This window comes from Carassius carassius, chromosome 35, assembly GCF_963082965.1.
Source record: "Carassius carassius chromosome 35, fCarCar2.1, whole genome shotgun sequence".
Classification (NCBI taxonomy): Eukaryota; Metazoa; Chordata; class Actinopteri; order Cypriniformes; family Cyprinidae; genus Carassius; species Carassius carassius.
Window position 1 is genome coordinate 1,563,084 of NC_081789.1, and position 24,919 is coordinate 1,588,002.

The following is a 24,919-nucleotide window of genomic DNA, read 5'->3' on the forward strand; positions in this document are numbered from 1 at the left end:
TAACCCTACATTTTAAGGAATTGCAATGTAAAAATGATGATCAAATCTTAAGTGATCGAATAAAAGAATAAGATAAAAGGTTTCTTGTTGCATGATCCCTCAGTGGAAAATGTACTATTAGAAGTTTTATGCTGAAGACACATTCATGTAATTAAAGTATGAGGAATAAAATAATGACGCACTTTTGTGAGAGGTCATTTATTGTATGCCAGCCATGATTTGTGCTTTTATACACAACTACTGTCACAACTAAAAACTAAAAAGGACTAATATATGTATATTTTAATGCAGTTATACCAAATACAGTTTCATGTCTGCAGATGGATAATAATGCCCAGCTCAGCTTAACAGGGAACATATTGTACACTTAGCAGGAACATTTTCTTCTCTATTTATTATTGAACACTGACTGGCTTTTCAAAGTGTGGGAAAGTCTCAAACCAAACCATAAAATGCTGAGAATGTCTTGTGCCAACCATCCTACCACCACTCATATAAATCTGGCATCAAGGTCCATCATTTTTTGACTTTGTTGAATGGAAGAAGAAAGATGTTCCTTACTGGTTGATTTTGAAAGACTGCACTTCTCAGATCCAGTGCTGTCGAGGTTTGGTAACAAACACACATTTTAAACACCTGCAGCCTTCATCTGTTTTCCACAATCTCTGAGGCATCTGGTTGTTCAGCTGGAAAGAGGAACAGTAGATAGACCACCCTCACTCATCTGAACTTCAGAGAATATTTGAGAGTTTATTTCAAAGAACACCATGATGCTAATAAAACCTCTCTGAGCCTACGAAAGATAATGCTCAACGGAACATCTCAAATATCTTCCCATTATATGGAAAACATTTTAAAGTGGGATGATTTTCTAGTGAAGCACACTGCTTTGCCATCTTTAAAGGAGTCTCCTGTCTCTGTTTTACAAGAGAAATACAACACAGATTTCTCAGCTTACGAATAGCTAAATTTAGCTCCTGACAAATGGTCAATATGAGAGAGAATTTAACGAGGTGCTTAGCTAAAGTAGTTAAAATGCTCACGAGTCCACATTCCTTGTTTGGGATGTGGTTCAATATAAACAGTATAAGTTCAGGTCTGGCCTAGGAATGGTTGTCCCCGGATAGTTTTCTTTGGCTCCCCTTGTGTTTAAGGTGTGGTTTCTCTACAGATTGTTTAAGGACGAATAACAAATCATGAGACCAGAGCTGTTAGCGCAGGAGGATTATTCACCCACTTCGCGGTGCCTCTTGGTCAGTTTTCTTCAGAGAGGAATTAAACATATTTTTCTACCTCTTTCAAAGAGTCGTATTGAAGTTTTCTTTTTAAAGACTTAATGTACTATGTAAACATACTGCAAATTTCCGAAATTGAAAATTTCCTCCCTAGTCCAACAGGACCATTTATCGGAGATTCGGCTCAGTCACAGTACTAACGGATAAATAGACTACTGCTATTCCTAAAAAACACAAGAAATTCTGTATTTCTAATCTAAAAATAGGAGAAAGATATATTAAAATGTCGCCCAGATTTCTTATTTCACATGGCAAGAGTGCTTTACAGGAGGTATTAATAATGAAAAGGTCTAATTTTGGTAAAAGTTAGCAAAAAATGTATAGCCTGTATTTGAAATACATTTATTTGGGAGTGGGGGTGGGGGTGGGGGAGGGGAGTTGTTTTATGAAATAGAATTTGAGAGGGTTGAAACTTTCACATTTTGAAAATGGTCAAACTCTTAAAGCTTTTTAAACTGCTTTCTCAAATCAACATAGAGTTTGCCCTAACAAACCTTTTATTACATTATTATTTTTATTACATAAAATATATATATATATATATATATATATATATTACATAGATGTATATTGAGTGGTCCTTTACATTTATAGTGTATAGTTCCGATTGTTTCCATTTGTTACTGTAGTGGTCATCATATTGCTTTCTAAGAGATTCAAATCACTCTTACACACCGGGAGTAAAGTGTAAATCCGTTCATATATTGGAATTTCCTTAGAAGAAGTTTATCTCAAATAGATGGACTTTCCTTTCCTCAGAAAATGCATGGGAGGATTCCCAGCAGGACTCATCAGCACCCTCCTCCCGTGCATGAGTGATATGTGGACTCGTGTTTCTATCTCTCCGTCCATGCTGTCAGGTCAGCGGAGGTGAAGTTTAACAGCCCGAGCACTGCAGCTCAGCCCGTCTCTGCTGTATTCAAGCTTTCTCTCTCTTCATGGGCTCCCGGTTATTAACAGCTGTTTGTAAACTTCTAGATTACTAACATTCTCTTTTATATTTTTGCACAATGTGCGAGGTGTCATTGTCAATCTTCTCTTGTGCAGATAATGGAAGCATGAGTGGAAATTTGTTATACTAGGCTTCAGAGACCTGCACTAAGGAGTAATGGGGTTTTAAGTGAAGCCAAGTGACAGAACTGATTACTGATGGCTAGCACTAAATAACAGCAGATTGGACAGTTCAGCCCAAGAAAAACCTATGAATCAGTTTCTCCCGATTCAGACCGACTGCATTGCCAAAGACCTTCGGCCTATTGCATAAAGAGATATGTGGGAGAGTACGGCAGATTTATTTTGCTGTGGATTAAATGGTACATCGCCACAGTCAAATGTCGTAACTTAAACCTGGCGCACAAGAGTGTGCGGTTTATGCAGATGCAGTTTGGTATATCCATTTCTTTGTGACATTTCCTTTATGATTTTTTATTGGGAACTGGCTACAGCATTCTACCTTCTGATGGTTTATTGCTTAAATTTCAAATGCTAATGAATAATCTCTATGTCTTCAAAAACAGTTAAATGACAATTTTACAGAATTTTGATAAAAGCATGTGTAATTGTTTAGTTTGCAGTAGACCAGCATGATTGCAAATCTGATATTGCTTTAATATAACTAGGGTGACCATACGTCCTCTTTTTTTCTGGAAATGTCCTATTTTTGGACCTAAAAAAAGTGTCCGGTCGAGATTTCTAAATCGCCCAAAATTTCGGAGATTTGGCTTTTGTTTTCTAGAGTCGCTCGCTATTCATTGTGTGCATTTTTGTATTGTTTTCTTAATCCTGATCCAGCTGAATTTCTGATCATTACGGTGTGCTCCTGCAAATTTTATAATATTGCACATCATTTTCACACATTAGGGAGCCACTACAGGCTCCCTAACATGCAGCAATATTTAAATCACTTTGGATGAAGCACATGTTTTTTTGTACGGAATTGGTCTGATTTTAAACTGTTGTGTCAGGTTGATTTTCTTCCCTGGGTTAATGGTTCGAAATATTGTATAAATTACATTTGACTGAAATGATTGTATTGAAACATTCTGCATTCTACCTATGATAAAACTAGGTGTTAAGTTTTATGAAGGACAGTCACTGGTAGGAAACATTTTAGCAGGGTTTATGATCAATCTGCATAACGATGACTGTAAAATAGTTATTTTAGGTTCTGGAAATGACATATTTTGAGTTTTGATATTTGGGATATGGTCATTGCGCTACTAAGGGGGATAATTTAACCCCATTAAACCCATCAATAACCCATCCATCAAACCCAACCAAGCTAAAATATGGTCACCCTAATTTAACAGTTCTGGACACAAAAGTTTACAATTTTGGACACAATACTCATCTTTCTCCATCAACAAAATGGGTTTTAATGCATAATCAAATCAAGTGAGTTATTCAACGACTCACTCACAAAGACAGTTGCTGAATTTGGAACCACATACTACTTGTACCATTTTTTCCATTTTATTATATGGCAGAAATGGTAAGATTACAGTAGTATGCAAATCATTTATTTTGTTCCTGAACAAATCAGTGGTTTTGAATGAATCAGTTGAGTCAATGATGACAGTCACTTGTCTCCACCTACTGGTGTAATGCTTAAAAATGTCTTGCACATACTCAAGATACCCTGCTAAAACTTGATACATCAAATGTAAAACAGGGCTTGAAGCTAATGTGTAGTCTGTAGCCTTACTAACATAACTTGTCTAATGTTTCTTGTTTAAATCGGATCTGTTTGCACAAAGAACAACAGTTATAACAAATATTTACTTATAAACTTATTGATGTTATCTATAAATGTGCCCAACTATATTTGTACTGTAGTTTTTTTTTTTTGTGGAACAGTTTCTATGTGTGCATTCTTAAGATCTGTTTCTGTCGAATATACCCTAACAAATTCTAGAAACATGTTTGCTGAAGTTGATGAAAAACAGATATTGAGGTTTCAGTCATGTTTACACAAGACAATGAAAGACCACTCAATTATGGCTTTTTGTGTAGAATCTGTATGTATTTTAGATTAAATGTGTTCATGTGCATGGACGAATGAGCCTGCCATGTTTGTAATTAATCTTGCACGAAATACTAGCGACTATCCTGAGCAGAGCCATAAAAGGCAGTAGATGGGAAAAAAATTCAGCTTTGCACTTTTAAGGGTCCTCCAAATAATATCAGTCACTGGCAAAACATCTACTATACTATAAAGAAATATTAGCTCACCATATTTCACCTTTTATGTAGTCCTCCTAATTTGCTTCTAATGGACTACAGGAGTTGCCAATTCAGTTTCTCCACCTATATATGTCTACATTAATCCAGATACATTTGAAAATGGTGTTTTCGATTTAAAACACTCTCTGTCCAAAGTAGCATTTTCAAGCATTTTCCAAAAGTTTCTCATCTACACTGAAACATCAGAAAACGTTAAATGTGCTTTGTTGCACATGCGTAAAGCCTCAAAAAAACTCACTGAGATGATACAGACTGAACAGACCTGATCTGTTTTAATGCAATTCTACTGACAATTTTACTTAAAATAAAATTATTTTTACAAAATAACTCCCCATTCACTGACGCTTTACTGCAACAAGCAATTTCAAACTCTAAAGGATACACACCCTTGTGTTGTTCCAGACATGTGTGACTTTCTTTCTTCTGCAGAAATCAAAAGAAGATATTTTGAGGAACATCAAAGTTCAAACAACATTGGAACCCTTTGACTTCCATTCCAAAACACTGAGACATGTTCTACAGAAGTAAAAAGTCATACAGGTTTGGAACAAGTAAATGATGACAGAACATTCATTTTTAAGTGCACCAATCTTCAGACAGCTGTCAGCTGTCAAGTTTGTGTTATGAATGCACTGGGCAATGAAAAGTAAAGACTTCATTCAGTCAAAATTGTGGTTTTGGCTCTCGTGCACCTGGTTCAGTCAAGAATCGTGCCTTATGTTCTCTGTTTCACCTAGACCTGTCTTGTTGTGTTTGGGCTCTTCAAAGGAGGCACCCTGTTGGTATGAACTTCTCAATCACTCCTCAACACAACTGTGAAAATATGTAAGTCCTTACCCTCTGTCTGAACCGTCACACGAGCAGGAGCTAGGTTTTGACGGAGCCAAGATTTGGTAGACCTTCATGGGGCCTAACCCTTTCACAACGTATGATTCAACACCTCTCCGTAGAGGAACGCAATTTTAACTGCGAGGTTCCTAAACAACAAACTTTTACGATGTGCTTGGGGATAATAGTTCATGGAATGTTGGAGCATGGCTTTCTCTCTGGTTAAACCTGAATCTACGGACCGAATCTGGACAGCATCGCATTACCTCATCAATCCCTCTCTTTCCAAATCAGAGGGCTTAGTCAGTCAGCCCTCCAGATGTCCATGACCACATTACAGCAGTTGCCACAATTTGCCTCTTGTCATAACTATATAGTGCAGGGGGCCTTTCCAGAACATCTTGCAACCCATTAGGACTGTTTGTCTGTGATTTGTGTGATCTGCGAGTATTTTACTGTGTCTGCTGTGCACATGTCGGGTAGATGTCATTAAGTTTCAATCTTTAATATTCCAGGCAAGTTGCTCAAGAACTTTTGATAGCCTATATTTCAAGGTACTAAATGATACTACAGTGCCATGATGGAAATCGGATGGAGTTTGAGGTGTTAAGCCAATGATTAGGTGTAGAACGGACCAGATCTGCTGGGCTGGGCCTGACTGCTGAAATACTGCTTGGGAGGGATGTAAAACACAATAGTCTGGCTGTAGAGTTGCTTTTACCCTTATATTTCTGCTGCATGTTAAGATCTATGAGCTGTGGAGAGCAGAATGGGACGGATCGAATGTCCTTGCAGCAGATTTTGTAGGCCTTGGAGGAGGTCCTTTGGGTATTTTTGTTTTTCTTGGTGAACTCTCCAGAAGAAGGACAAGCCCTGCTCGCACATGCTCAGTAAAGACCCATTTCACCCAGAGTATCCTCAATTGAGGATAGAAAGGGAGATGTTGACTGTGTTTCGGTGAGGACTTCATTGAAGACCTGGGCAGTGGGCAACTGCTTTTCCATGTTCTTGTCTTGATGGTCAATTATTAGCTCAAACTTATGAAAGTCCTCAAATCATGCTACTTGTTAAAAGGAGATTTGGTGTTGTTTCATAGCAAAGTACAAAAATCCGAATGGCTGTTTGAAAACATGTAAATAATGTTTGACTTCCTTTTTTTCTTTGCGACAATAAAGTTGTGCAGCAATGCTTTGTTTACCGGAGTAACTAGGGTTGCAAAAAGTTGGAAAATTTCCAGTAAATTTCAGAAATATTCCAGAACTTTTGGAAACTTTGCAGGATTTTTTGGAATATTCCATGGAGTTTTGGAAAGTTTCAGAAAATTTACCAGAAATGTTCCACCCCCTTGCAACACTAGGAGTAACTGGGGTAAACGGTGCAGTGATGTTTTTCTATCAGTGCCACCTACTGTCAGAGAGGGAATTTACGTTCTCATTAAGTCTGTCTACTGTTTTTGACTAATTGGCCTGAACAGATAGATCACACATGAAAATCAAATTAAACTTTTGCGACTAACATAACATTTGTGTTTGTGTGAACTGACCTTTACTTTCACAGTGGCAGTTTTTGGACAGGTAAATGCCTCTTTTTATTTTTTGTTTATTTTGATTGTTCCTGCTTGTTGTGAACCTACAACAAGTGGTATTAGCTTGCTTTGCGGTACTTACAATGGAAATTGCTGGGACCGAAAATGTAAAGCTTATCACTTTAAATTAATTTTAAAAGAGACTGTCCTCCTCCTATAGGTATATTGTGCAAACATCTTTTTATTATCATGACCTATGGTTTTATTATAAATGTAAGCACCCTCTAGCTAGTGCAAAATGATTGACAATGTTGCGTGTGTTGTCATGAAATGAGGTATGACTGTTGCTACCAATGAAAATACAGGTTCATTTAAATGCAGCGTGTGGACTTTTTTACCCACCATCTTCCTATTTCCAATTTGCAACATTTACATTTATGCATTAGGCAGACACTTTGGAAAAAATTTGCAGTGTATCTAACCCATGATTGTGCTGCTATAATGCAATGCTCTACCATGCAAGCTACACAGATCCCCAAGTATAATGCTGATAAAAGTGCACAATGCATTAATAAGAAAGTTTCTGTGGCATTTCCTACTATCGGTAGGGGCACTAATTTAGTACATGTTCCTATAGGTTGAATTTCAGGGAAGTAACAAACACCTGATATGGTCATATGGGTTGGAGGACATGTTGATATGGCACTTACATAAAACATACTTGACCTGTAAAGCAGTTTAAACCATAATTTTTTACAACCATTTTGAGTTGTAGAGTTTTAGGTGACAGAGATGTTAAACTACATACAGGTTTAAGCAGAGTAAGTGATGTTTGCATACTAAAATTACACAAAAAACACATTATGTCTTTTGGCTATACTATTGAAACCCAGATTTTTATTATTATTATTATTATTATTACTTTTTATCAACATTTTGCCAGAAGTGCTATTGAGTAAGTTTAACTTGTACAGAACCCAGGAATATTCGTTTAATGAGTTCATTTATTGTAGAAAGGGGTTTAAATCAGTGCTACACCTACCATTCATGTCCCAGACAATGTACTTCCCTCATTATGAATAAGCGGCGTGACTTTGCCAATGTCATTTGAGTACAGAATAGAAAGAGTGTTTCTCACACTCTACCAACAGCTTTCATTTGGCAGCACTGCACATGTGGAAAGATCTGATGGAAAGGAACTCATCAGAAAAGCACTTGAAGGTGCTGCTGATGTGGATTGTGTGCTTTAAGCTACTGGCAGTGAAACACCGGCTGCCCTTCACACACTTGAGTCATCTTGGCTCCAGAGCTTTAACTCATCACCAGACTCCCTGAAGAATAACTTAACAGATATTTAACTGCTGCCTGGACCTTGGGAAAATTAGTTTTGTAGAGCCATATTTAGCCTCCCCCACTCTCTCTCCTTCATCATCTGCATTTTTTAATAATTACCACTGACTTGTTCTATTCCCTGCTCTATCATTCAGTTCTACCGTCGTGTATTTCCTCACAGCGTGTGCAGGTGATACGTTTCACAGTGTGTATTCAGTGCTGTTTGCACAGGCTAGAATCACTATTATTATTGGTCATATTTAAGGTTAGAGGTTTGTTATGAACCCTAACCTTAGGTATTAAACCTCAACTTAATCTGCCCACACTGTTAGTGATACTGACATGATTGATACGAGAAGTCTTCGGTTGCTTTTCTAAGCTGTCAGACCAGTAGTTTTCGCCTGGAGGACAATAAGAAAGCTTAAAAAAATCAATAGACATCTTGTCTAGAGATCAGGAGCTGGATGTACAAAAATCTTCTTAGAAAAGAATGGAATTAGTTTCTTAAGATAAATTCTAAGTTTGTAAGAGTGCTGTGATGTATTGACACTAGTGAGTCTCTATAGTCTCAAAATGGTAAACTTGCAATACATCACAAGTGCAAACATTTACAAGGTCTTAAAAAATCTTAAGAACATCTATATGTATTCATTCATTTATTGTTATTAATTGTTTCAAATTTGAAAATGAAAATGAGAGGCTTTGGTTTGTTGTTTTTAAATACCCTTTTTTCTGTCTTGTAATCTTTAACACTTTTGCTCTGCTGCAAATTCTCCAAAATTATTATTTTTTTTAATTGCTTGTAAATCTATCAACTTGTGTTCTTTCAATTAGCATAGGGTTTGTGTTTCTTTCTGGAGCAGACTGATCGTAGGCCTCATTGACCCAAGCTAACGCACTTCAGTTTTTAAGTGAAAAAACATTATTTGTGGATAATTTTGGCAATCTTCACTCAAAAACTGAGGCCTATATTAATCTACTTCAAAAAGAAACACAAAACCCAGAAGAAAAGAAATTGATAAAAAGATTGAATCCAAGATTTGGTAGTAAAATAGCATAATGAGAGGTTTACAGGCAATTCTTTGTAGAACAGTCATTTTGGACCAGGAACACCACAAGTGTTATAAGTTGGGTAAATCCTTAAAATATTACAAATGACAAAAAAAAGTAATTATACTCTGTGTGAACTTAGTAAGTTGTAGTCTAATCTGATAACATTTAATAGCTTTTTTGGGGAAAAGAAAATCCTTTCCAGATCATATTGACATGTAGCAAATGACTGTTTTGTAAATCTGGCTCCAAATTAGCATTGAGACTTGGGATGGACTAATTAAACTTGGACCAATAATCAACCTCAACACCGTTACAACTACATAGAACTGTGTTTAAACATTCAGAGCCACTTTATCCCATTACTGTTCAGTTGATGTTCCATTCAAGAACATACAAGTGCAGTGATGTTCACTGTCTTCAGCACTGAAGACACACAGTCTAATGATTAGCCAATGGATGATCACTTCTTTTGAACTTTTTGATCAGTCCTGTTTTGTCCATCACTGGGGAATATCAGCCAAAAAGCCTCGCTGTGGTTTCCCATTTGAAATGCGCGAGCTTTGCTTTGGCCAAGTTGAAGACCAGATGGTTAACCTGTTTCTCTGATATCTCATGCCTGTGGATTCCTCCACCATATGCAGCCTTTGGCAGTTCACATCAAGGCCAGTCAGCTGGAAGAGATACGAGGCTAATTATACATTCAAAAACAGCTTGGAAAAAGTGGAGAAACTGGCCAAGTATGAAACATCATACGTGCTTCCGAAAACTGGCCTACAGATGAGCAGTTTATAGTCAGATAGCATTGTACCAGGTTTTATTGTGCTAAATATATAACTCTTTTTCCAGGCCTGAAAGATGTTTTGTCTGAATGGTTTTGGCTGTTCCTCTGTGTTTTGTCTAGCGTGTGTGTATTTGTTTTACTTCTAAGTTTAGTCTACGGTTGGCAATTGGAATTGAACAGATAGTGCGGCTTTGATTACGATTCCAAATCCAACACTGTGAGTAAAGTTGATCTTAGTTTCTGGCCTCTAGGCTTTGGATCAAACAGGAGAAAGAATGTGAGGCCAGCCACAATTCAATTGAAATTCATCTGGAAAAATGGATGTTATTAACTCTGCCTGCTTGGCTTTATATCGCATTCCTTTGATCAGTGACACATGTAATTATAGCTTATTAACTGCTTATTTGCTATCAACAGCTAGTAGTGGATCTTGTTTTCAGAGGCTTGTATTCATTAAGAAATGTAAGATATTTTGCAAAACATTAATGCATTAATTTCTTAGTTCCAGTCTATCTTGAGTGGTCTACCAGTTTTGAGTGTTTGATGCACTAATAAGCAGTTCTCTCTTGTTAATACTGCAAATCAGTTCTTTTAGATGAGTCATGTAAATTAACAGATACTAAAATTATTAATCTAGATGCAAAAAAAGTCACTGCACTGCACTCTAGTTCTTATTTCCATCTTATTTTTATAGCAAAATATTTAGTTAAATGCTTAGTTTATTACTGTTTTGTCTCCTTAATGGTCATTTCTCTTATCCGAAGCATTAGAATTAATGAGTCATTCTAGTGAAAGAATTAGTTTGGATGCACTGAATTGGCTTCAAGTTTCTGGACTGCATTTTATGTCAAAATATTGAGTTAAACAGTCTGTTTATTACTGTTTTGCATTCAAATATGTTCAGTATACTGGTGTAATATGTACAATAATGTTAGTTATATGTCAATGTCAATGTCACCTTTATTTATATAGCGCTTTAAACAAAATACATTGCGTCAAAGCAACTGAACAACATTCATTAGGAAAACAGTGTCAATAATGCAAAAATGAGAGTTAAAGACAGTTCATCATTGGATTCAGTTATGTCATCTCTGTTCAGTTAAATAGTGTCTGTGCATTTATTTGCAATCAAGTCAACGATATCGCTGTAGATGAAGTGTCCCCAACTAAGCAAGCCAGAGGCGACAGCGGCAAGGAACCGAAACTCCATCGGTGACAGACTGGAGAAAACAACCTTGGGAGAAACCAGGCTCAGTTGGGGGGCCAGTTCTCCTCTGACCAGACGAAACCAGTAGTTTAATTCCAGGCTGCAGCAAAGTCAGATTGTGCAGAAGAATCATCTGTTTCCTGTGGTCTTGTCCTGGTGCTCCTCTGAGACAAGGTCTTTACAGGGGATCTGTATCTGGGGCTCTAGTTGTCCTGGTCTCCGCTGTCTTTCAGGGATGTAGAGGTCCTTTCTAGGTGCTGATCCACCATCTGGTCTGGATACGTACTGGATCCGGGTGACTGCAGTGACCCTCTGATCTGGACACAGACTGGATCTGGTGGCCACGGTGACCTCGGAACAAGAGAGAAACAGACAAATATTAGCGTAGATGCCATTCTTCTAATGATGTAGCAAGTACATAGGTTGTTATGGGAAGTGTTTCCGGTTCCGGTTTACCTAATTAATGCAGCCTAAAAATCCTTTAACGGATTTGGATAATAAAAGCATATTAGTATGTTATGTGTATGCCAGGTTAAAGAGATGGGTCTTTAATCTAGATTTAAACTGCAAGAGTGTGTCTGCCTCCCGAACAATGTTAGGTAGGTTATTCCAGAGTTTAGGCGCCAAATAAGAAAAGTATCTGCTGCCCGCAGTTGATTTTGATATTCTAGGTATTATCAAATTGCCTGAGTTTTGAGAACGTAGCGGACGTAGAGGATTATAATGTAAAAGGAGCTCATTCAAATACTGAGGTGCTAAACCATTCAGGGCTTTATAAGTAATAAGCAATATTTTAAAATCTATGCGATGCTTGATAGGGAGCCAGTGCAGTGTTGACAGGACCGGGCTAATATGGTCATACTTCCTGGTTCTAGTAAGAACTCTTGCTGCTGCATTTTGGACTAGCTGTAGTTTGTTTACTAAATTATATAAATTATTATAGTTTGTATTAGTTGTATTTACCAAATTATTAATTTAGTTGTGTTCATATATAATGATTTATTAGTTTATAAATAAAATTCAAATAAATATAAAGCAATTATTTTATTAATAATAGTTTTTTACTGTAATGCAAAAACGAAAACTTTTGTTATTAATTGAAATAAAGCTGATGTTAAGTAAAACATAAATGTTAAATAAAAAAAAACAAAACCTAAAAAAAAACTTTGTTTGAATCTAACTGAAGTATAAAAGGATTATGTTGAAGTGCATTACTACAATTACTAAGGCTAAAACTGAAATAAAAATAAAATAAATATATATATATATATATATATATATATATATATATATATATATATATATATATATATATATATATAAAAAAGAGCAAAATTACTCAAATGTGAAAATAAGAATGAATACTGAAACTATTAAAATCTAGCTATTTCAATACCAAAATAATACTGAAACAGACTGTTAATAAAACAAAGTGGAAAAAGTATGTTCAAAATGTACTAAATATATGTACCTTTAATGTACTAGCATACACCTTTTAGGAGTAAATAAGGTACAAAAGTGTTACTATTGAAAAGGTAGGCTTTTGTACCTTTATTTTATAAGAATGTATTTCAAAAGGAGTTCCCTCTAAAAAAAAATTCAACTTTAAAGATCAAAAAGTCAAGTAAACTTTCAAACATATATAAAGGACTGAGATTTAAATGTCATCGTGGCATGTTTCTGTGACAGGCGTGTGTTGAATCGCCCAAATGCCCCGCGGTGTAAGAGCACAGGAACGCTGGATTTCAAGAGAGCGGTTCATTTAGCATCAGCGCTCCACGGTCAGCCCGAATTAGCTTGGGGTCAGTACATTGCCTAAACAAAGGACACATCCATAAACACTGGATTCTAGCCAAAGTCTGCTCCATTATTTGTGGAGCGCTTGAATAAACACATGGGCTTGTGGGAGCGATGTTCATCATTATGTTTTTTGACAGGAATCCCAAGTATGAAAGCTAGTGCTCTGCAGTGAGCCGAATAGAGCCAGGGCTTTGAGTGGTTGGGATATTTGATGAGCAGTTTGGTAATGACTCATTACACCACGGCGGGAACCAAAGCTCCCGGGGCTCGCTCCAGCTGTGTGCACCGACTGTATTGCACGCTACGGTCCCCAAGGAACCGAAATATGAACGGACCACCCAGAAACGCCGGTTCGGTTGCACAGCAAACCAGGGGATCTAGCAGCGAATTCCCTCGGTGCCGTTCTCGAATCCTTCATCTTTCACGCTGTTTTCCTCTTTAAGCCTGAAGCTGATTGAATCTGTGAGCCGCTGCCGGTTGTGTCCGCTCAGAAAGCCTGTACTAAAGGACACAGGAGAAGTAATCTGTTTACTCGGTCTGTCAAATCGTTAGGCGGCCAGCAGTTGCACAATCAAAACAGGCCCTGGTTTAATATACTGATATTATGCAAACAGCTCAGCCTGAGTGTATTTATAGAGAAAAAGTGGAAACCGTTCTACAAATACCACAGTTGTCACAGACGCAGTACTGGAATAATAATCAGAAGAAATGGATGCATTGTGCCAGCTGTTACAGTGACTCTCCAAAAGAAACGCTAACATGAACTAATAGATGAGACACTGGGATAGATTTTGATATTCATCATGTTAAAACAGACACTATATTAGGACTTTAAGGTGGAGTGTGTGCTGCATTCTCAGTATATGTCTCAGGAGGTGCTGTGTGTGTCTCTGTGAGGGTCTGGAGGGGGATCGTGGAGCGGTCTTCTGTCAGGCCGAAGACATTTACCTCCCTCGAGAGTGTGAGTCTGTGTATGTCATCATGACCCGGCTCAGGTCAAGTCTGGAATACAAATCTCCTCGACTTACTGCACTTGCAAACACACACACACACCCAAAGAAAAAACTACAGTAACACAAATCTGCACAGCAGAGGGCTTTGCGTGTCATTCATTCTCACGTGAAGAAGAAGGGAAGGAGTCTGTCTGTCCCTGAACATACTGTAAATCACTGTGGGATGACCACTGTCTCACTGTCTGGAGCAGAAGCATTCAGAGCCAGTCAGAGTCATAATGTAATTCATCCGAAGACCAGCCCTCGGGACACTAACCTCTACTTTTATTATTATGATGTCATCTGATTCGCAGAACCAAGGTCAATAAGATGGCCTTAAATAACCAATGCACTTTATGGGTCAATGGCATGACATATTCTATCTATTAAAATGCATTAAGAAATGTACGTCATATATACATGGAGTTTAATACACCTTTTGTGTGATGAAGGTGTTTTACATGTCTGAATTTTACAGTTTACTTAAAGACTTTTTAATATGAATATCCGAATGTGTAATGCAATTTTTGTAGATTTCAAAAAATTGGTTGTTTTGTTTGAATTGTACTTTTTTTGAGGAGTCACAATGAATATTTAAGTATGCAATACAAGTATTATAAATTGTTTCGTAAGGTGAATTACAAGGCATAATTAAAGCATTAAAATAATTGTATAAAGCATAAAGAGTTTGCACATTAATTAAGTTGGTCAAGCTGATACAATATTAATACAATAATGGATAACTAAGCCTCATTAAAAGAATGAAAATCGTATTAAATATTTTTGCATAGCCATCTAATATAATATATCTTGCGTATAAAACTGCTAATTAGTTTTGTAGTGTGACCAACTTGCAGGAAAAAAAAATGGAAATTATGTTATAGAATTATTTTAAAATATCAGGTAACTTAATTCAGCTTGCCACTCAACATATAGTCAAAGTCAAAGTCACCTTTATTTATATAGCGCTTTAAACAAAATACATTGCGTCAAAGCAACTGAACAACATTCATTAGGAAAACAGTGTCAATAATGCAAAAATGATTGTTAAAGGCAGTTCATCATTGGATTCAGTTATATCATCTCTGTTCAGTTAAATAGTGTCTGTGCATTTATTTGCAATCAAGTCAACGATATCGCTGTAGATGAAGTGTCCCCAACTAAGCAAGCCAGAGGCGACAGCGGCAAGGAACCGAAACTCCATCGGTGACAGACTGGAGAAAACAACCTTGGGAGAAACCAGGCTCAGTTGGGGGGCCAGTTCTTCTCTGACCAGACGAAACCAGTAGTTTAATTCCAGGCTGCAGTAAAGTCAGATTGTGCAGAAGAATCATCTGTTTCCTGTGGTCTTGTCATGGTGGTCCTCTGAGACAAGGTCTTTACAGGGGATCTGTATCTGGGGCTCTAGTTGTCCTGGTCTCCGCTGTCTTTCAGGGATGTAGAGGTCCTTTCTAGGTGCTGATCCACCATCTGGTCTGGATACGTACTGGATCCGGGTGACTGCAGTGACCCTCTGATCTGGACACAGACTGGATCTGGTGGCCACGGTGACCTCGGAACAAGAGAGAAACAGACAAATATTAGCGTAGATGCCATTCTTCTAATGATGTAGCAAGTACATAGGGTGTTATGGGAAGTGTTTCCGGTTCCGGTTTACCTAATTAATGCAGCCTAAAAATCCTTTAACGGATTTGGATAATAAAAGCATATTAGTATGTTATGTGTAAGCCAGGTTAAAGAGATGGGTCTTTAATCTAGATTTAAACTGCAAGAGTGTGTCTGCCTCCCGAACAATGTTAGGTAGGTTATTCCAGAGTTTAGGCGCCAAATAGGAAAAGGATCTGCCGCCCGCAGTTGATTTTGATATTTTAGGTATTATCAAATTGCCTGAGTTTTGAGAACGTAGCGGACGTAGAGGATTATAATGTAAAAGGAGCTCATTCAAATACTGAGGTGCTAAACCATTCAGGGCTTTATAAGTAATAAGCAATATTTTAAAATCTATGCGATGCTTGATAGGGAGCCAGTGCAGTGTTGACAGGACCGGGCTAATATGGTCATACTTCCTGGTTCTAGTAAGAACTCTTGCTGCTGCATTTTGGACTAGCTGTAGTTTGTTTACTAAGTGTGCAGAACAACCACCCAATAAAGCATTACAATAATCTAACCTTGAGGTCATAAATGCATGGATTAACATTTCTGCATTTGACATTGAGAGCATAGGCCGTAATTTAGATATATTTTTGAGATGGAAAAATGCAGTTTTACAAATTCTAGAAACGTGGCTTTCTAAGGAAAGATTGCGATCAAATAGCACACCTAGGTTCCTAACTGATGACGAAGAATTGACAGAGCAACCATCAAGTCTTAGACAGTGTTCTAGGTTATTACAAGCTGAGTTTTTAGGTCCTATAATTAACACCTCTGTTTTTTCAGAATTTAGCAGTAAGAAATTACTCGTCATCCAGTTTTTTATATCGACTATGCAATCCATTAGTTTCTCAAATTGGTGTGTTTCACCGGGCTGCGAAGAAATATAGAGCTGAGTATCATCAGCATAACAGTGAAAGCTAACACCATGTTTCCTGATGATATCTCCCAAGGGTAACATATAAAGCGTGAAGAGTAGCGGCCCTAGTACTGAGCCTTGAGGTACTCCATACTGCACTTGTGATCAATAGGATACATCTTCATTCACTGCTACGAACTGATGGCGGTCATATAAGTACGATTTAAACCATGCTAATGCACTTCCACTGATGCCAACAAAGTGTTCAAGTCTATGCAAAAGAATGTTGTGGTCAATTGTGTCAAACGCAGCACTAAGATCCAATAAAACTAATAGAGAGATACACCCACGATCAGATGATAAGAGCAGATCATTTGTAACTCTAAGGAGAGCAGTCTCAGTACTATGATATGGTCTAAATCCTGACCGGAAATCATCACATATACCATTTCTCTAAGAAGGAATATAATTGTGAGGATACCACCTTTTCTAGTATCTTGGACAGAAAAGGGAGATTCGAGATTGGTCTATAATTAACTAGTTCTTTGGGGTCAAGTTGTGGTTTTTTGATGAGAGGCTTAATAACAGCCAGTTTGAAGGTTTTGGGGACATATCCTAATGACAATGAGGAATTAATAATAGTCAGAAGAGGATCTATGACTTCTGGAAGCACCTCTTTTAGGAGCTTAGATGGTATAGGGTCTAACATACATGTTGTTGGTTTAGATGATTTAACAAGTTTATACAATTCTTCCTCTCCTATAGTAGAGAATGAGTGGAACTGTTCCTCAGGGGGTCTATAGTGCACTGATGTGATACTGTAGCTGACGGCTGAATTGTTGCAATTTTATCTCTAATAGTATCAATTTTAGAAGTAAAGTAGTTCATAAAGTCATTACTGCTGTGGTGTTGGGAAATGTCAACTTTTGTTGAGGCTTTATTTTTCGTTAATTTAGCCACTGTATTGAATAAATACCTGGGGTTATGTTTGTTTTCTTCTAAAAGAGAATTTCTTCTTAAAAAGCAGTTTTTAAAGCTTTTCTGTAGGATATGTTACTTTACCGCCAAGCAATACGAAATACCTCTAGTTTTGTTTTCCTCCAGCTGCGCTCCATTTTTTGGGCTGCTCTCTTTAGGGTGCGAGTATGCTCATTATACCATGGTGTCAAACTGTTTTCCTTAACCTTCCTTAAGCGTAAAGGAGCAACTTTATTTAAAGTGCTAGAAAAGAGAGAGTCCATAGTTTTTTTTTACATCATCAAGTTGTTCTGAGGTTTTGGATATGCTAAGGAATTTGGATACATCAGGAAGATAACTTAAAAAGCAGTCTTTTGTGTTAGAAGTGATGGTTCTTCCATACTTGTAACAAGAAGTAGAATTTACAATTTTGTCTATATGAAGTTTGCACAGAACTAAATAATGATCTGAGATATCATCACTTGGCTGAATAATTTCAACACCATCAACATCAATTCCATGTGACAGTATTACAACCCGAATTCCGGAAAAGTTGGGACGTTTTTTAAATTTTAATAAAATGAAAACTAAAGGAATTTCAAATCACATGAGCCAATATTTTATTCATAATAGAACATAGATAACGTAGCAAATGTTTAAACTGAGAAAGTTTACAATTTTATCCACTTAATTAGCTCATTTAAAATTTAATGCCTGCTACAGGTCTCAAAAAAGTTGGCACGGGGGCAACAAATGGCTAAAAAAGCAAGCAGTTTTGAAAAGATTCAGCTGGGAGAACATCTAGTGATTAATTAAGTTAATTGATATCAGGTCTGTAACATGATTAGCTATAAAAGCTTTGTCTTAGAGAAGCAGAGTCTCTCAGAAGTAAAGATGGGCAGAGGCTCTCCAATCTGTGAAAGACTGCGTAAATAAATTGTGGAAAACTTTAAAAACAATGTTCCTCAACGTCAAATTGCAAAGGCTTTGCAAATCTCATCATCTACAGTGCATAACATCATCAAAAGATTCAGAGAAACGGGAGAAATCTCTGTGCGTAAGGGACAAGGCCGGAGACCTTTATTGGATGCCCGTGGTCTTCGGGCTCTCAGACGACACTGCATCACTCATCGGCATGATTGTGTCAATGACATTACTAAATGGGCCCAGGAATACTTTCAGAAACCACTGTCGGTAAACACAATCCGCCGTGCCATCAGCAGATGCCAACTAAAGCTCTATCATGCAAAAAGGAAGCCATATGTGAACATGGTCCAGAAGCGCCGTCGTGTCCTGTGGGCCAAGGCTCATTTAAAATGGACTATTTCAAAGTGGAATAGTGTTTTATGGTCAGACGAGTTCAAATTTGACATTCTTGTTGGAAATCACGGACGCCGTGTCCTCCGGGCTAAAGAGGAGGGAGACCTTCCAGCATGTTATCAGCGTTCAGTTCAAAAGCCAGCATCTCTAATGGTATGGGGGTGCATAAGTGCATACGGTATGGGCAGCTTGCATGTTTTGGAAGGCTCTGTGAATGCTGAAAGGTATATAAAGGTTTTAGAGCAACATATGCTTCCCTCCAAACAACGTCTATTTCAGGGAAGGCCTTGTTTATTTCAGCAGGACAATGCAAAACCACATACTGCAGCTATAACAACAGCATGGCTTCGTCGTAGAAGAGTCCGGGTGCTAACCTGGCCTGCCTGCAGTCCAGATCTTTCACCTATAGAGAACATTTGGCGCATCATTAAACGAAAAATACGTCAAAGACGACCACGAACTCTTCAGCAGCTGGAAATCTATATAAGGCAAGAATGGGACCAAATTCCAACAGCAAAACTCCAGCAACTCATAGCCTCAATGCCCAGACGTCTTCAAACTGTTTTGAAAGGAAAAGGAGAAGCTACACCATGGTAAACATGCCCCGTCCCAACTATTTTGAGACCTGTAGCAGAAATCAAAATTGAAATGAGCTCATTTTGTGCATAAAATTGTAAACTTTCTCAGTTTAAACATTTGCTATGTTATCTATGTTCTATTGTGAATAAAATATTGGCTCATGTGATTTGAAAGTCTTTTAGTTTTCATTTTATTCAAATTTAAAAAACGTCCCAACTTTTCCGGAATTCGGGTTGTAAATCTAGAGTATGATTTCGACAATGAGTAGGTCCTGAACGTGTTGTCTAACACCAATAGAGTTCAGAATGTCTATAAATGCTGATCCCAATGCATCTTTTTCATTATCAACATGGATATTAAAATCACCAACTATTAAGACTTTATCTGCAGCCAGAACTAACTCAGATGTAAAATCACCAAACTCTTTAATAAAGTCTGTATGGTGCCCTGGTGGCCTGTATACAGTAGCCAGTACAAACATAACAGGGGATTTATCATTAACATTTGTTTCTTTGGATAATGTTATATGAAGTACCATTACTTCAAACGAGTTATACTTGAAGCCTGCCCTCTGAGAAATCCTGAAAACGTTGTTATAAATTGAAGCAACACCTCCACCTTTGCCTTTTAGACGTGGCTCATGTTTATAACAGTAATCTTGGGGGGTGGACTCATTTAAAATAATGTAATCATCAGGTTTTAGCCAGGTTTCTGTCAAACAGAGTACATCTATATTATGATCAGTGATCATATTATTTACAAAAAGTGTTTTCGTAGAAAGGGATCTGATATTCAATAAGCCAAGCTTTATCATTTGTTTATCCATATTGCTTCTGTTTTTTATTTGTTGAACCTCAATTAAATTGTTAATCTTAACTTGGTTTGGACGTTTTTTGTATTTTTATAGTTCGGGGAACAGACACAGTCTCTATAGTGTGATATCTAGGTGAAAGAGTCTCTATGTGCTGAGAATTAACTGACCTCTGTGACGGGAGGCAGCTAGCAGACGGTCGGTTTAGCCAGTCTGTCTGCTTCCTGACCTGGGCCCCAGTTAGTCAAGTATAAACACTAAGACTATTTGCCATATTTCTAGAGAGAAGAGTGGCGCCACCCCAGGAGGGATGAAGACCATCTCTTTTCAACAGGTCAGGTCTGCCCCAAAAGCTCGTCCAATTGTCCAATTGAAACCTATGTTATTTTTTGGGCACCACTTAGACATCCAGCCATTGAGTGATGACAATCTGCTATGCATCTCATCACCACGGTAAGCAGGGAGGGGACCAGAGCATATTACAGTGTCTGACATCGTGCTTGCAAGTTCACACACCTCTTTAATGTTATTTTTAGTGATCTCCGACTGGCGAAGTCGAACATCATTAGCGCCGGCATGAATAACAATCTTACTGTATTTACGTTTAGCATTAGCCAGCACTTTTAAATTTGCCAAGATGTCAGGCGCTCTGGCTCCCGGTAAACATTTGACTATGGTGGCTGGTGTCTCTATATTCACGTTCCGTACAATAGAATCACCAATAACTAGAGCACTTTCATCAGGTTTCTCAGTGGGTGCATCACTGAGTGGGGAGAACCTGTTTAATGTTTTGATCGGAACAGAAGAGCGGTGTTTTGACCCACGACTACGCTGCCTCACCGTCACCCAGTTGCCCTGCTGCTGGGGCTCTGTTTCCGGAACCGAACAATGTACAGGAATCCCTGAGCTAGACGCATCCAAAGCCGTATCTAGAGCCCTAACATTCTTACTGTCCTCAATTAAAGTTTGGATGCGTGTCTCTAATTCTGAAATCTTCTCTGTCAGCCTAACTATTTCCCTGCATTTATCACATGTGAATCTCTCATCAGCGACAGAGATAGATAAACTGTACATGTGGCAAGAGGTGCAAGAAACAATGACGGGAGAAGCCATTACTCACCGTGCTTGATGAAATATTCTTACTGCGGTTGTTTGAAGAACTTGTGAAAAACTGGAGCGAGAGGAGAAAAGAAAACAGCGATAGGTTCGAATGAAAACGCTAATGACAAGCTAACGAGTGCTAATGCTTTGCAGGTGTACTGCACTCACGGATATAAAATAAAAGTGAACGATCAAAGTTAATCTGATAAGATTGATCGATAATATCAGAAATATGGTGTGAATTAAGTCATATTTTACCACTTTAAAAAACAGAGAGTGAGAGTAAGATAAAGATTCTAGAGAAAAAATAAAATAAAAACAGCTACACGGAGCTACGATTTGCTACAGAAGGCCAACAGGAAGTAGAGAAAACACTGTCCAACAGCGACACCCGCAGGCAGGTATATATTTTATATATATACTATACATATTTTTATACTATATACTATATATTTTATATATAGTTTATACACATAAACATATAATTTTATATTTAAGATTTGTGCACTGGTTTCATGATACTTGTTACATTTCTTGCCTGCTTTCAGGAATGCTGGTGGATTCCTGTGATAGTGCCACATTCATAATCATTGTGCTTTTAGTTCTTGTGCTGTAAATGTTTGTGTAAGGAGTGTGTGTAGCTGTACGCTTTAGTTTATGCACCTGTTGGTGCATGTAGCTGAAGTAACCAGATCCCTAAATTAGAAATGGGCGTCCACATACTTTTGGCCATATAATGTGTATTACATTCTTCTTGCAGCGCTTCATCTGGAATAAAAAATATACACCGAAAACTGTTAATGTAGCGTTTATAAATGCAATCTTGCATGCAAAAAATGGCTTGCGGAGGAAAATTCAGCTTGGACTAATCCATCATGTGAGGGATCTGAGCCACAGAAGTTCCTTCCTAAAGAAAATTTCCTCTAAAGAAAGCATCATTTCACATAAACCCTCACTTCCTCAGAAGGACCTTTGTGGAGCTTAACACAGAGCTATTAATCGAGAGTTTAGGGACGGGAATCCACGACTCCTAAACACAGCCTTAGGAAATGTTTTGCTCCCATTCTCTCGTCGTTTGTGCTCATTTTTGTGGAGGAGGCTTGACAAGGACGTGAAATAGATAGCGAGGGAAGACAAGAGCTTAATATAAACGTTTTCCCCCTTAATATTTCTCCTCATTATCTTTCAGTTTATGACTGGCTCATAAATGGAAATCTACACAGTTAAACTGTTCAGCCCCACACTGACCTAAGGAGAAAAGATTGTAATTAATTGTAAGTCAGTGGTGACTTACAAAATATATATATATGTGATGCATTAGTCACTTTCCCCATTGCATGAATTCCTATTGAACAGTGTTTAATGGTTAATTCAACAAAAAAATGCACATTTTGTCATAATTGACTCACCTTCGTGTTTTTTTGTTTGTTTGTGTTTTTTGTATTTCTGAAATGTATTTCTTTCTTCTGTTGAACATAAAAGAATATATTTTGAACAATGTTGATAACCAAACCAAGCTGACTGTAACAATATAGTACTTCCATAGTATGAAAAAAAAAAAGGTTATTATGGATGTCAATGGCTACCGTCAACCCTTTAATGACCAGAATTCTTCAGAACCTTCTTTTGTGTTTAAAGAAAGAATGAATTCTGGGTGAACTGCACTGTTGTCACATGACCTCGTCATGTTCATCATGTGATGTCATCTCAGTATGTGTAAACTTAAATTAGTCAGGCGTCTACTTAGCATCTGTAAGTAAAAACAATCATTATGCATAATCAATGTGGAATGTCAAGTCAAAAAATTTTAAAAATTGTGGTCGATGTTGCTTTTGAGAGGAACATATGTCACACTGGACATGCAAGGTGAAGTCGAGTGCAATGCATTGTGGGATATCTTAAATCTTTGCAGATGTTTTATACAAAACAATGACAGCACGTTGAGTCTAACATTAGGAATCAAACCCAGGACAGCATTTTGAGCTAATTCTTTTCAGCCAGTCACGAGCTAGTTTGGGTCAGATAGAAAACAATAACACAGGGAAAGGAGCGCAGAACTCTCAAGCTATCCACCGTGCCACCCAGACTCCCTCTTCATCTTTTCCAAATCAGTGAAACATCTGCGAAGAATGAAAGCTTCACCATTAATGCAGACTCAAGCGTGGCAAGCACTTCAAGTGCATCTGAGATAAACTTGACACTTTTATCAGCGTCCAATAACGAGATATCAGAAACAGTTTTGAGAACAAAGAGCGCGAGAGCGTCGCTTGAGTTAACACCATTTGTGCTAAACATGTTTCTCAAACCAGCTGATGGCTTCCATGTTTGAGATCCTTTGAGCTTCTACACATTTAATGCATCATCAGATTCTCTTTTACCAATGTTACATTCATTTAAAGGCAGGGTAGGTAAAAAAAAATGTATAAAAAACTTTTTTTTCCAAATTTGTTTAAACTTTATTTATATATCAATACATAATTAAAATGTAAGTACTCTGAAAAAGAAAGTATAAAAATCGAGTGTCTGTAGACCTCTCACGACTGTTTTAAAGACAGCTCATTATTTCCATTCACTCCACCCCCTCCCTTCTGGGCTCCTATAGATTATTTATCGTCACTACTACGGCTCGCTAAGTAATGTTATGTTAGCTGTATTACGCAGCTACGTGTGCTAATGACACATGCTTCATGAAAAAAATATGTATAATCAAAATACAAAAAGAAAGATTTACCTGTCCAGCAGAAATAAAGCCATCAAGGAGTCACTTTTCAGCCCCTTGAGTTCCCTCAGTTCTCGCCATCGCTGGAAAGCCACGCCGATATTAACTCGCGTTTTATTTCTTTGTTTATCCAAAGACTTTTTGTTCATTGCCTTTTCTTGTACTGTTACGGTCTTCCTTTTTTTGCCTGGTTTGCCTTCACTAACTGCATAGGCTGGTACTGTGAATTTTGCTTGCTGTTTCTCTGCCATTGTTTTGGTATTCCTAGGATCCGTGCCTTTTGAATTCCTCAAATCAAACGTGCGCGCGCAAGTGGGCAGGTCATGTGTGGCAAAAGGGTGGTTGCCATGGTTACGAGAGAGTGACAGTCGCCTAAGCCAATCCTATGTTTCGTCCCGAAATGGAAATAATGAGCTGTGTTTAATACAGATTAAATGGTCTAGAGTCACTCGATTTTTATACTCTTTTTATCAGAGTACTTACATTTTAATTATGCATTGATATATATAGAAAGTTTAAACAAATTTGTAAGAAAGTTGTTTATACATGTATTACCTACCCTGCCTTTAAATCTTTATTTTGAGTATAAGACAGCATTCGATAGAAATACTTCGGTCGTTCTCAAATCTGACCTGCATTTGCTTTAGATTTTAATCTCATTGATCAGAGTGAGAGTCAAATGTGTTTTAATAATCATTAAAGATAAGTTTTTTTTTTAAATTATTTTCTGCTCTCCAAGCCTGTTTGTATTTGATCCAAAATAAGCAGTAATATTGTGAAATATTTTCACTATTTAAATTAACTGTTTTTTATTTGAATATATATTCAAATGTAATTTATTAACTTATTTCAAAGCTGAATTTTTAA

General features: G+C 37.5%; 1 protein-coding gene across 1 annotated transcript in view; it reads left to right on the top strand.

The window, feature by feature from the left end:
* Positions 1-24,919, top strand: part of LOC132115863 (F-box/LRR-repeat protein 7-like) — a 58,029-nt gene that overhangs the window by 27,561 nt on the left and 5,549 nt on the right. The window lies entirely within an intron of this gene.